We start from the raw sequence: 13,651 nt of genomic DNA, 5'->3' as shown, positions 1-13,651 counted from the left end.
CACTCTAAGGGAAAATACCAGTGACAGACACAGAACAACTCTCTTAGATTAATAGCAACCTACATAGCAAATCTAAAGAGATTGTGTAGTACTATCACACAAACCCATTTTTGATACTGACTTCTGGAACCAGGCACTGTCTGCTTGCCATTCTCTGCAGTGGGAGTTCAGGGAGCATCCAGCCAAACTAAAATAGAGTTTGTAGAATCAGATTGATTTTTTTTGGTATTTGCCCTCAGTGTAGCATCATTTCTCATATACTTGAGGCCAACCTAAGTTTGGGAAACTTGCCAATCAATTGTTCAGACTTCTTACTTTATTTTATAACCCATAGGATACTATTGACCAACACAGGAAAACATCTGTTATAAAGAAAGCCAAAAGCTACTAAGAACTTAATAATAGATGGTCACCTTGTCCTTTTTATAGGCACTCCAGAGTTGAATGTTAAATTCAATCAGTCCAGTTATCTTTAATTAATTACACTCTTCTGGAGGTTGATGCCTCACTTTGTCCAAAATTTTACGAGGTAAATAGGATAATTTGCCTAACAATTCCAGGATTTGGAATAGAGCTGGGGAGAGGCGTGTTAACAGATACAGCACGACTCTTTTTCACTCCTTAGCAGAAGGTTGAAGTTCAGCCAGAGGTCTTGTTTAATAGGAGTTTTTAGAGGATATTTAGTGAGGTCCCTATTGGAATGTTATCTGTATCACAAACAACCGTACATCATTTGGTAATCATGGGCAAGTTTCAACTTGGGAAAGCCTTGTGTTGATTAGCTTTATGTAAAATGGAGAGGTCCCAATTTTGAGGATGCCAACATACTTCTATCCTATCAAATCCCTCATGTCAGGCGGGATTATCTGGTGGAGGAGTGGAGGTAGGGGAAAGGGAGAGAAGCTCTGGAGCCATCCCTGGACACCAGGAGGTTTTCACACATCCTTCTTGACTAGGATATAATATGAGGGGCTGGACTTCATGGTCTCCAGAGTCTCTTAAAGCTTACAACACTCTGCTCCTAAGCTCTGTCACTTGCTCTCTCTGTGTGAACTCTGGCCAGCGAATGAATGGCCAGCGAGAGTTCCCAACAGGGCCATCTGCTGCTGTTGTCATGAAGGCAAGGCTGAATTCTCCAGCCCCAGCTCCTTACGTTCAGATGCAGCTGTACCACTCCTGACAGCTAATGGAAGCTCAGGAGGCAGCTCACCTGCTCTGCAGAAATGGCCCAGCCACCCAAGCTTGGCTGCAGCTCTTCATTTTTATTATTTTAGTTTATATAGCAAATCTGCACTGGCCTGCTAATTCAGGGGCTTTCAAACATTTGGAGACACAACCCACAGTAAAACAGAAGAATACATTTGATACATACCTAAATACTAACACACAACTCTTACAATATTTTTACAAAATAACATTTTGCCTTATTCCATGTGGTGCCCTCTGATATTTTCATTTTTGATATCGTAACCCATGACAGATTATGACCTACAGTTTGACAAGCATTGTTCACACTGTTTTAACTGGATTAGGCATTAGTTTTTATTTCATTTTCTCTTCTCAAAGAGAATGTAAACCCTCCAAGAGCAAGGACATTGCACAAGCGCGTCCTTGTATTAAATATGGCAAATAAATACAAATTCATGATAGAAACTAGAGGCATTTCCTTATTGTCTGTGTTACTGCAGCACTACAAAAAGCTAGCCTGCACCATTTTGAGGATCCTTACGTGTCATCCATATCCTGGAATCATACCTGAAATTCACAGACTTAGAGCACTTTCACCCAGAAGTCAGGTTTTATTTCCAGGAAATAGGCAGTAACGAAGTTTCTCACCATTCCTAGCATTCGCTCTCATTCCTGCTCAGTCATATTTATTGAACTTTAGCTTACAGCAATTTTCCCAGGGTTAGGCATTTATTAGCATATCAATTTTCTACTTAAAAAAACTTAATTTGTATACATACTTTGTTGACTGAATTGTATATATCTTTTTTTCATGCTTTTCAGAACTAAATGTATTTTTAAAGGAAACCTAAAACATTCACTTATTTTTAATGATGATTATGATTGTTGGTGTGTACTTTTATGGTACAGTTATATAAATTCAGTAGTTTCAAAGCAACCTCCCAATATTTTTTCATAAATCTTAACTATGAGTTTCTCAAGAGTTTTATAGACAGGTAACAAAGGGCTCAGCGTGTTTAAATTCCTTGCACAATGTCGAACTAGGCATAGGAGAAAAATATCCAGGATTTCAGACTTCTGATAAAATTCTTTAAATAAATAAACCTATTTTATATTAAGGTGCTTGATAAAGACTTGAATTAAATATATTATAATTTAAGCTTTACAGTGTTCTGAGAATGTGACTGGCTATACTATGGTATTAAGGAGAGAAAATACACAGCACCCCTTCATAGACTGTTCCACAGCCACAGACTGTATTTTTGTTTTCTTAATTTCACCATTCACCCATCATTCATTCATTCTTTCATTAGGTTGTCCACAAACTTATGTCAAGTGTTGACAATGTTGGTTGGCACTTGGCAAAAAAAAATTGGTTAAAGGCAACTAAAGATATACAAGACATGGTCTTGGTCCTTAAGGAACTTATAAGTCTGCAAAGTCATAAATCACTATGATAACAACTGCCAGTTGGTAGTACAGCCATTACCTGTACCACGTGTGTCAGGAATTCAAATAACCAACTTAATAAAGTCAAATGGTTGTGGAAAAGACTAGGAGGATTCTGAAACCACTTTGAAAAAAACAAAGGACCTTTGAAGGGAAAAGTCCAACAACCTTCCAAACAGAACCATTAGTCTATAGGAATTTAATTTCTCTACTATAGATGATGACTACACAAGATGTATACTGAACATTACTAGGAAGAATGTGGGAAGCGTATGATAAGAATGGAGGGCTAGGGTGAATATTATACTAGAAGCCTTCATATAAGAATGGAAATCCTTTGTCTTGAAGTAGTTGTTAAATATCCATGAATTTTTGTTTTAATAAAAGGTAGGAAATGCAGACAATAGTCTTGTCACAATTAATCTTACTGTAAGTCTGCATGGGAGGAATGTATGTTACATCTTTATTGACAGATGGCTTTGACCAATGAGAATGCATAGATATTGAAAGGAATTTGGAGAGAAGGACATTGGGAAACACAAGAGAAAACTGGATCCCAGTTCAGTTCACAGATTCTAATGGCATCAACTGTGGAGAAGCAAATGCTGAGAAACAAGAGCTTCTGGAGGAGTACCCTCAATAGGTTCAACCATTAAAACAAACTTCATTCTACTAATTGCTCTTAAGGCATAGAAAACAAGAAGACAGATAGAGGGCTTCTGGGATCTCATGCAAAGTTGCCATCTCATCTCTCTGGCGCTATCTCAGCATGACAGTGAGAAGAGAGAAACAGAAAACAGTCACGCAGATACGGCTAGAAGGATGCTGACCCATCTAGAAGATTAATTCACTGGAAGCTCAAATACCTCACCCAAGGTAGTACGCTAAATCAAGTCCCACATGGGGAAATGGAACCTGGCTATCCGATGCACTTATAATGTGCAATTCTGTCTTTTTTTGTTGGAAGAAACTCATGAAATCCAATTGCAAGTCTTGGAAATAATGATTTATTTTAGCTTAATGCTTAATATCAATACCATAGAGAGTTATTAAAGAGCAACCACCTTCCAAAGAAATAAATAGATAACTCAAAAACTAAATTCAAATGCCTAAACAATATTAAAAAAATCAAATTTTGTCGTAATAAAAAATAACAAGCTATTCTTTAGTTTAATAGTAGTATTATCATCATCATTATTATTATTATTAACAGCCAGTTTGAATGGAGATTCCAGGACATGGGTGTTCAAACTTGCTGATTTCTGGATAAGTTGATGACCTGTATCTAAATAAAAATGTTTATTCCCTTTCTTTTAGCAGTTCTGCTTCTAAGAGTTTATTTAGTCCAAGAATATAACCATAGATGTGCTCAAACATTGATCTATAAGGCTGTAGGATGGCTTATAATGGAAATAATACAAGAAGGGAACAGAACAAATGTCACTTAATAAGGGGCTGATTTGGCCTATCCTGGTACCTTTACATGCTGAATACCAGCCCACTGCCTCCACCTTAGACCCAAGATACTCCCCACTTTATGTCACCATCATCTCTTAACTGAACTACTGCAATATATCCTAGCTGGTCTTGAGATCTTCACACTTGTCCTCCTCCAATACATTCTTCAGTAGCAACAACACTGTTGTTAAACTATAAATCAGATCATGTCATTCCACTGCTGAAAACCATCCAAGGGCCTTCCACTGTGCTTGAAATAAAATCTAAACCCATACCACCACTTCAAAGTCCCTGAATGAAATGGCCCCAGCTACTCTTGTTTGTGTGTGTGTGCCCTTTGTTGTTTGTTTTTTGTTTTATATTATAATTTATAAGGTATAAGTGTATAATGTGATGAGTTTTGACAAATGTATTTACTCATGTAACACACACCCCTATCAGGATATGAAACATTTCCATCACCCCAGAAAAATACCCTTCTCAGCTAATCCCTGCCCTACTCCCTAACTTAGGGACTATTGTTATGATTTCTATCATCAAAAATGAGTTTTGCCTGTTCCAGGATTTCATATAAATGGAAGCACATGGTATCATCTCTTCTGTGTCTGGTTCCTCTTACTCCACACAGTGATTTTTTAGATCATCTATGTTGTTGCCCATAACAGGATCTGTTTTATTGCTGAGTAGTAGTTCATTGTATACCCCAGGTATTAATCTCCTGCCTACCTTTAACTACATTTTATGATACTCTTCTCTGTACTCACTAAACTCCAGCCACACTGATCTTTGATTGGTTCCTTGGACAAGCTTCTTTTGAATCCTCAGGGTCTTTGCATCTGGTGTTCCCTCTGCATGGAATGCACTTCCTTCATTCTTTGCATGGCTGGTTTCTTCTCATCATTTTAGGTCTCAGCTAAAATTCCACCCCCCAGAGAAACCTTCTCTGACTAGGCTATATAAAGCACCTCCACGTAAGTTCTCTGTTACTCTTACTCTTTTCTTTCTGTTATAACACTGATCACAATTTGTAATTCTTTTATTTATTTTCCTGTTAACTTGTTCTATGCCTTCCTTTCCAGAATATAAGTTCTCTGAAGGCATATAAAATGCCTCTTATTCATTGATTTATCCCCAGCACCTAGTGGAGTGTTGGCATATAAAAGATGTTCAATCAATTTTGGGTAAGACTAATGTGATTCAAATAAATAATTACCTAAATGTGAATCATTATTTCAATAGCCATTAAAATATCCTTGAGGAAAAATATATAATGTCATAGAATATTTAGGTTAGAAGGCAGTTCAGTAGGTAGGTTACATAGCAGTATACACGGTATAAACTCATTTTTGTGAAAAGTAAAAATTACATATGTCTGTGCATAATTAACATATTGTTGAGTGGCATAATTTTTATCTTCTTCCTCACATTTCTTTTTTTGATGTGGACCATTTTTAAAGTCTTCAGTGAATTTGTTACAATATTGCTTCTGTTTTATGTTTTGGTTTTTTGGCCGTGAGGCATGTGGGATTCTTGCTCCCTGACCAGGTATGGAACCTGCCCCTCCTGTATTAGAAGGCGAGGTCTTAACCACTGGACCGCCAGGGAAGTCCCCCTCACACTTTTGGTATTTTCCAAATTCTGTGCAGTGAATGTTAATAATTTTAATACTTGAAATTAATAATTTATTTTTAATCAGTGCCTCCATGTGGATCCCAGTGCCATGCTGACATCCACGTCTTCGCGTGCCTAGGTGGCATCGGGCAGGCACAGGCTGAGCCCAAATTAGAGGGAGTTCATTCTGTGTATTTTGTGGTGGTATCAGGTGGTCTTCTAAGAAGCAGAGAAGTCAGGAAGTGGCTCCAAGTAAAATCTCTTCTTCTATTACCAAACTTTTGTGTAAAAGGCCAGCTAGTAAATATTTTAAGCTTTGTGGGACATTTGGCCACTGATGCAACTACTCAATTCCGCCTTAGTGTGAAAGCAGCAAAATATAATCAAATGGGTGTGGCTGTGTTCCAATAAAGCTTTATTTACAAAAACGGGTGGTAAGCTGGATTTGGCCCAAGGGTCTGGTTTTCTGACACCCTGATTAGTGTAACATCTCAAATTTTATTTCCTATTTTTTTTCTGACTATTTAGTAGAGTCAAACCACCTGGCTTTACTATTTGCAGGCAGTGTGCTCTGTTGAGCATGTTATTTAACGGCTGTAGGCTTCCATCTTCATGCCTGTAAAACAAGGATAATAGAAGCTTTTTGACAATTAGATAAAATTGTCCATGTAAAGGCACCCAGCCCAGGGTCTGGCATAAGTGCTCTCTCTAGTTATCCTCTGTTTGCCCCACATCCATTCTCCATCCTGCTCTGCCTGGTGCCTGCAAGACTGGACCCTGCAAGTGGCATCACCGTGTCCTTCTTGCTGGCTGGCTGCCAGTTGAGTTCACCCAGTAGCCCAATAGGAGACACTGGCCAGAGACGACAGGGTGGCAAGAAAAAGCGGGTTTGAGGTATTTCTTCCTCTCTCCCTAGCTATTTCAGCACTGCCTCTCTGTCAGCAGCTGGGTGTCTCCCCACGTGTATTCTGTCTTCAGCTGTCACCGTGACTAAAACACTGCTTTTGTGTTAGGTGCAATGAGGATAATAGTAACTAATGATTATGGTGTCATTGTTGTAGTTATCAAGTGTTTGGAAAATTTTCAGGTCTAGGTTTTGAATTTTCTGTTTTTCAGTATACTGTCCATTGTCCTGCTTCTATTTCTTTCCAATATAATTTCCATCAGCCAACGCTGTGACATGTGGTAATTGGTTATGGTGGCTAGGAGGTCACCTTGGGAGGTCAACTAATTTATTGTCTTGCTTCAAGTGTGAAGCAGAAGGACAGACAGGAATCTACACCACTGTGCCTTTCATCCCCTTCATGTAGGGAGAATTTAAATATGGTAGTATAAGCCCGTGATAAATTTTCCAATAGTATGGAAATCACTGAGCACATAGAACAATGTATACATTCTCATGTCATTCTTCTTCCAAGTGGTGGACAGGAATAGGGTGACGGACAAGGACAGCATAACAAAAGCAAGATAACTCAAGACAGAGCTGGAAGTCCCTGACCAGGTATTTAGAGAAGTAGTCTCAGGTCCATGGCAGAGAAGTATGACAACCCTCCTATAGATTGGGCCCTGGTATAGGGGCTCTGAGCTAGGATCACCCAGTAGCCCTCTCCCTGCCACCTTCCTGAAGCTGAAACTGAGCTGACTACCATTCTGGTTCCTTGGGGCTATTCATATTTGAGCTCTCCTAATTAGCTCCAAATATTTGGATTAGGTGTATTAGCGCTGTGCTACTTCCATTTTCCAAAAGAAGCCTAAGAGAAACTGTATTTTCAACACTCCATTTTAAATAACAAAGTACAGAACTGAGCTGAATTTGACTTTCATTTCAATTACATTGTTGATTATATCTGTAGACTGACCAGAAGGTCTCAAAAAAACATTGTATTTTGTCATTTATAAAATGAAACTTTAAGTGATCATTTTTGTGTACACATACACACACGCAAATATATATAATACATATGTATTTATTTTGCCAGCTGAGTTTTCTCAGAAATGATTTTCCTTTACCCTGAAATACTTTCAATCATTTTGCATTAAAATAATCTTTCTTTTGAAATGAAAATAATGAGGATAATACCAACATGTGCCAGGCATGGTGCTAGGTGCTTTGTCTGCATTTAGCAGGTAATTTATGTGTAATTCACAGGAGAAGCCTAGGAAGTGAGTACAGCTGTCATCACCATTGTAAAGAGACTAAAACTGAGGCACAGAGTAGTTAAGCATCTTCTTCAAGGTCTGGAACAAAGTAGATAGTCTGACTCTACAGCCCGAACTTTGTTTTCTTTTCTTTTTTTTTTTAACGTCTTTATTGGAGTATAATTGCTTTACAATGGTGTGTTAGTTTCTGCTTTATAACAAAGTGAATCAGTTATACATATACATATGTTCCCATATCTCTTCCCTCTTGCATCTCCCTCCCTCCCACCCTCCCTATCCCACCCCTCTAGATGGTCACAAAGCACCGAGCTGATCTCCCTGTGCTATGCGGCTGCTTCCCACTAGCTATCTATTCTACGTTTGGTAGTGTATGTATGTCCATGGCACTCTCTCACTTTGTCACAGCTTACCCTTCCCCCTCCCCATATCCTCAAGTCCATTCTCTAGTAGGTCTGTGTCTTTATTCCCGTCTTGCCCCTAGGTTCTTCATGACCTTTTTTTTTTCTTAGATTCCATATGTACGTGTTAGCATACGGTATTTGTTTTCCTTTCTGACTTACTTCACTCATTATGACAGATTCTAGGTCCATCCACCTCACTACAAATAACTCAATTTCGTTTCTTTTTATGGCTGAGTAATATTCCATTGTATATATGTGCCACATCTTCTTTATCCATTCATCTGTCGATGGACACTTAGGTTGCTTCCGTGTCCTGGCTATAGTAAATAGAGCTGCAATGAACATTGTGATACATGACTCTTTTTGAATTACGGTCTTCTCAGGGTATATGCGCAGTAGTGGGATTGCTGGGTTATATGGTACTTATATTTTTAGTTTTTTAAGGAACCTCCATACTGTTCTTCATAGTGGCTGTATCAATTTACATTCCCACCAACAGTGCAAGAGGGTTCCCTTTTCTCCACACCCTCTCCAGCATTTATTGTTTTTATATTTTTTGGTGATGGCCATTCTGACCGGTGTGAGATGATATCTCATTGTAGTTTTGATTTGCATTTCTCTAATGATTAATGATGTTGAGCATTCTTTCATGTGTTTGTTGGCAATCTGTATATCTTCTTTGGAGAAATGTCTATTTAGGTCTTCTGCCCATTTTTTGATTGGGTTGTTTGTTTTTTTGCTATTGAGCTGCCTGAGTTCCTTGTATGTTTTGGAGATTAATCCTTTGTCAGTTGCTTCATTTGAAAATATTTTCTCCCATTCTGAGGGTTGTCTTTTGGTCATGTTTATGGTTTCCTTTGCTGTGCAAAAGCTTTTAAGTTTCATTAGGTCCCATGTGTTTATTTTTGTCTTTATTTCCATTTCTCTAGGAGGTGGGTCAAAAAGGATCTTGCTGTGATTTATGTCATACAGTGTTCTGCCTATGTTTTCCTCTAAGAGTTTTATAGTGTCTAACCTTACGTTTAGGTCTTTAATCCATTTTGAGTTTATTTCTGTGTATGGTGTTAGGGAGTGTTCTAATTTCATTCTTTTTTTTTTTTTTTCTTTTTGCTGTATGCGGGCCTCTCACTGTTGTGGCCCCTCCCGTTGCGGAGCACAGGCTCCGGATGCGCAGGCCCAGCGGCCATGGCTCACGGGCCCAGCCGCTCCGCGACATATGGGATCCTCCCAGACCGGGGCACGAACCCGTATCCCCTGCATCGGCAGGCGGACTCTCAACCACTGCGCCACCAGGGAGGCCCTAATTTCATTCTTTTACATGTAGCTGTCCAGTTTTCCCAGCACCACTTATTGAAGAGGCTGTCTTTTCTCCACTCTGCATTCTTGCCTCCTTTATCAAAGGTAAGGTGACCATATGTGCGTGGGTTTATCTCTGGGCTTTCTGTCCTGTTTCACTGATCTATATTTCTGTTTTTGTGCCAATACCATACTGTCTTGATTACTGTAGCTTTGTAGTGTAGTCTGAAGTCAGGGAACCTGATTCCTCCAGCTCTGTTTTTCATTCTCAAGATTGCTTTGGCTATTCGGGGTCTTTTGTGTTTCCATACAAATTGTGAACTTTTTTGTTCTAGTTCTGTGAAAAATGCCAGTGGTAGTTTGATAGGGATTGCATTGAATCTGTAGATTGCTTTGTGAAATATAGTCAATTTCACAATGTTGATTCTTCCAATCCAAGAACATGGTATATTTCTCCATCTGTTTGTATCGTCTTTAATTTCTTTCATCAGTGTCTTATACTTTTCTGCATACAGGTCTTTTGACTCCTTAGGTAGGTTTATTCCTAGATATTTTATTCTTTTTGTTGCAATGGTAAATGGGAGTGTTTTCTTAAGTTTGCTTTCAGATTTTTCATCATTAGTGTATAGAAATGCAAGAGATTTCTGTGCATTAATTTTGTATCCTGCTACTTTACCAAATTCCCTTGCTGCTTTTAATATGTTTTCTTTGTATTTAATTTTTGATAGTTTGATTAATATGTGTCTTGGCATATTTCTCCTTGGATTTATCCTGTATGGGACTTTCTGTGCTTCCTGGACTTGATTAACTATTTCCTTTCCCATATTAGGGAAGTTTTCAACTATAATCTCTTCAAATATTTTCTAAGTCCCTTTCATTTTCTCTTCTTCTTCTGGGACCCCTATAATTCGAATGTTGGTGCATTTAATGTTGTCCCAGAGGTCTCTGAGACTGTCTTCAGTTCTTTTCATTCTTTTTTCTTTATTATGCTGTGTGGTAGTTATTTCCACTATTTTATCTTCCAGGTCACTTATCCATTCTTCTTCCTCAGTTATTCTGCTCTTGATCCCTTCTAGGGAATTTTGGATTTCATTTATTGTGTTGTTCATCGTTGCTTGTTTCACCTTTAGTTCTTCTAGGTCCTTGTTAAATGTTTCTTGCATTTTGTCTATTCTATTTCCAAGATTTTGGATCATCTTTATTATCATTATTCTGAATTCTTTTTCAGGTAGACTGCCTGTTTCCTCTTTATTTGTTAGGTCTGGTGGGTTTTTGCCCTGCTCCTCCATCTGCTGTGTGTTTCTCTGTCTTCTCATTTTGCTTATCTTACTGTGTTTGGGGTCTCCTTTTCGCAGGCTGCACATTCGTAGTTTCTGTTGTTTTTAGTGTCTGTCCCCAGTGGCTAAGGTTGGTTCAGTGCGTTGTGTAGGCTTCCTGGTGGAGTGGACTAGTGCCTGTATTCTGGTGGATGAGGCTGGATGTTGTCTTTCTGATAGTCTGGTCCACGTCTGGTGGTGTGTTTTGGGGTGTCTGTGGCCTTATTATGATTTTAGGCAGCCTCTGTGCTAATGGATGGGGTTGTGTTCCTATCTTGCTAGTTGTTTGGCAAAGGGTGTCCTGCACTATAGCTTGCTGGTCTTTGAGTGGAGGTGGGTCTTAGCGTTGAGATGGAGATCTCTGGGAGATTCTCGCCATTTGATATTACGTGGAGCTGGAAGGTCTCTTGTGGACCAGTATCTTGAACTTGGCTCTCCCACCTCAGTGGCACAGCCCTGATATCTGGCTGTAGCACCAAGAGCCTTTTGGGATGTCTGAGGTCTTCTGCCCGCGTTCAATAGGTGTTCTGTAGGAGTTGTTCCACGTGTAGATGTATTTCTGATGTATTTGTGGGGAGGAAGGTGATCTCCGTGTCTTACTCTTCCACCGTCTTGAAGCTCCTCCCCCTAACCTTTGTTTTCTGATATTAGATTGCAGTTACTTTTTGTCAGTGCTTTTAGTTTGGAAAACTTTACCTGTCTTGAAATTCCAGCACCTGGGAACCACTAGACTCTCCTTTTTGTTCGCCATATCTGCTCCTCTGTCGCACATAAGCCTCATAGAAGGGGATACTGTGGGCTGGCTTAAGGAATCTTGTCTGAACCACTGCATTTCCTGAGGGCTCAGCACAGTGAAGGACTGCATAGGCAGGTGAGATTGACATGACCATAGAGCTGTCCACAAAGTCATTGACCACAGGAACAAAAGGACCAAGGAGAGGCATTGAGGTTCTCATGATACCACAGTGGGGTGTTATTTCATTGGTGCTATCGCCACCCCCCTAGCAAATAACACCACCCTCACCATAAGAAAGCAAACCTTCCTGAAGCCGCACATTCTGAGAAAATATGGCTGCGATCCAGGAAGCTGTTTCCAGAAACCACACCAAGCTGAGAGCCCTCACCCCAGCTGGAAAGTCTGGTTATTGTTTGGATCAGCTTGTAAGGTCTCCATGGGACTCCCCTGCTCTCTATGATAGTAGCAATAGAACACAGGCTCTGGGAAGCAGGGTCTCTCGTGCTGCTACACCCCTCACCTAACATCGGGGCAATGTATTCTTTTTTTTTTTTTTTTTTTTTTTTCTTTTTGCGGTATGCGGGCCTCTCACTGCCGTGGCCTCTCCCGCCACGGAGCACAGGCTCCGGACGCGCAGGCCCAGCGGCCACGGCCCACGGGCCCAGCCGCTCCGCGGCACACGGGATCCTCCCAGACCGGGGCACGAACCCGCATCCCCTGCACCGGCAGGCGGACCCCCAACCACTGCGCCACCAGGGAGGCCCGGGGCAATGTATTCTTGACAGGCATGATGGTGTGAGTATGAAAGTTGAGTTGTCTCAATTGATCTCAATTGTATGCTGCAGAAATTTACCCTAAGAGAGTAAAGGTATTCTGGGTGAAGCTTTTCCTAGAGTCAGGGCTTGAGGGGCATTTGGAAGCCATCTACTCCATTCTGCCAGTACCAGAAGTACACTAAACCACAAATACATAAACTGAAAACCAGGCAGAATACTGGTTCTCCAGTTACACAGAAACATGAATCATCCAATCAGTGTGTGTGGTGTATGTGTGTGTGTGTGTGCATGCATGTGTGTGTGTGTGTGTGTGTGTGTGTGTGTGTGTGTGTGTAAGATGTCAGAAAATCCTTCTATTCAGTCATCATCCACATGGGTCACCAAAATGTCAAATCTATACATAAGCAAATGCCTACAAGGTATATATGTGAGGACAGTTCTTTGGTTTCCAGTTCTGTGCTCTCTCCTGGGGATATACCTCTCTTTATTCAAATCTAGCCTTGCTGTTTTTCTTGCCAGACCAACGATGCACTGCTCAAACTGTTCTTTAGCGTTTGCTTTTAGTCCACACCAATAATATATTGCTTGAAGTTGTTCTTTAATGTGTCTTTATTATTAATAGTAGCTACAATTGACCAAGCTCCTGCTGTGTGCCAGCCATCATTCCAAGGAATTTACACATATTATCACATTAATTTATTGTAACAATTCCATGATGAAGGAACTATATTCCCATTTTATAGATAAAGAAATGAAGAACTGAAAATTTGTAACTTCCCTAAGGTCAGGGCATCAGGAGCAGAGTTGGGATTTAAACTAAGAAGGTTTTTCTGGCTCCAAGATTCACTCTCTTTCCATACACCAAGGCTCCCTCTTTTCAAGCAGGTGTTCTCCAATATGTGTGTAATTATTACACTTCTTGCTACACAGCAGCTCTGGAGGTATCTTGCCACCTCCCTGCCCCACAGTCCTGTTCAGCATGGGGACCCAGTCACAGGACCAAGCCGGGATGCTTGTTGCTCAGCAGAATTGATAAAGATTCTAGCTGCAAGGCCTTACATATCTGGTTCTGCCAGCTAGTGATAAATAGGTGTTCACAAAATTTATTTTTAAAGTTGCTTAAAGAAACAAGTTTTCTCACTTTAGAACCATAGAGAAAGTTAGTTGGTAGAATTTTAGTTTGAGAACTCCTGTGTCACAAAGAGAGCATCTTGATTTTGGTGCTTTAGTTTTCTGTCAGTTCCCTATTGGGCAGTCTGC

This window comes from Mesoplodon densirostris, chromosome 12 (assembly GCF_025265405.1).
Source record: "Mesoplodon densirostris isolate mMesDen1 chromosome 12, mMesDen1 primary haplotype, whole genome shotgun sequence".
In the NCBI taxonomy this organism is placed as follows: Eukaryota; Metazoa; Chordata; class Mammalia; order Artiodactyla; family Ziphiidae; genus Mesoplodon; species Mesoplodon densirostris.
Note: the sequence above shows the minus strand (reverse complement) of the source record.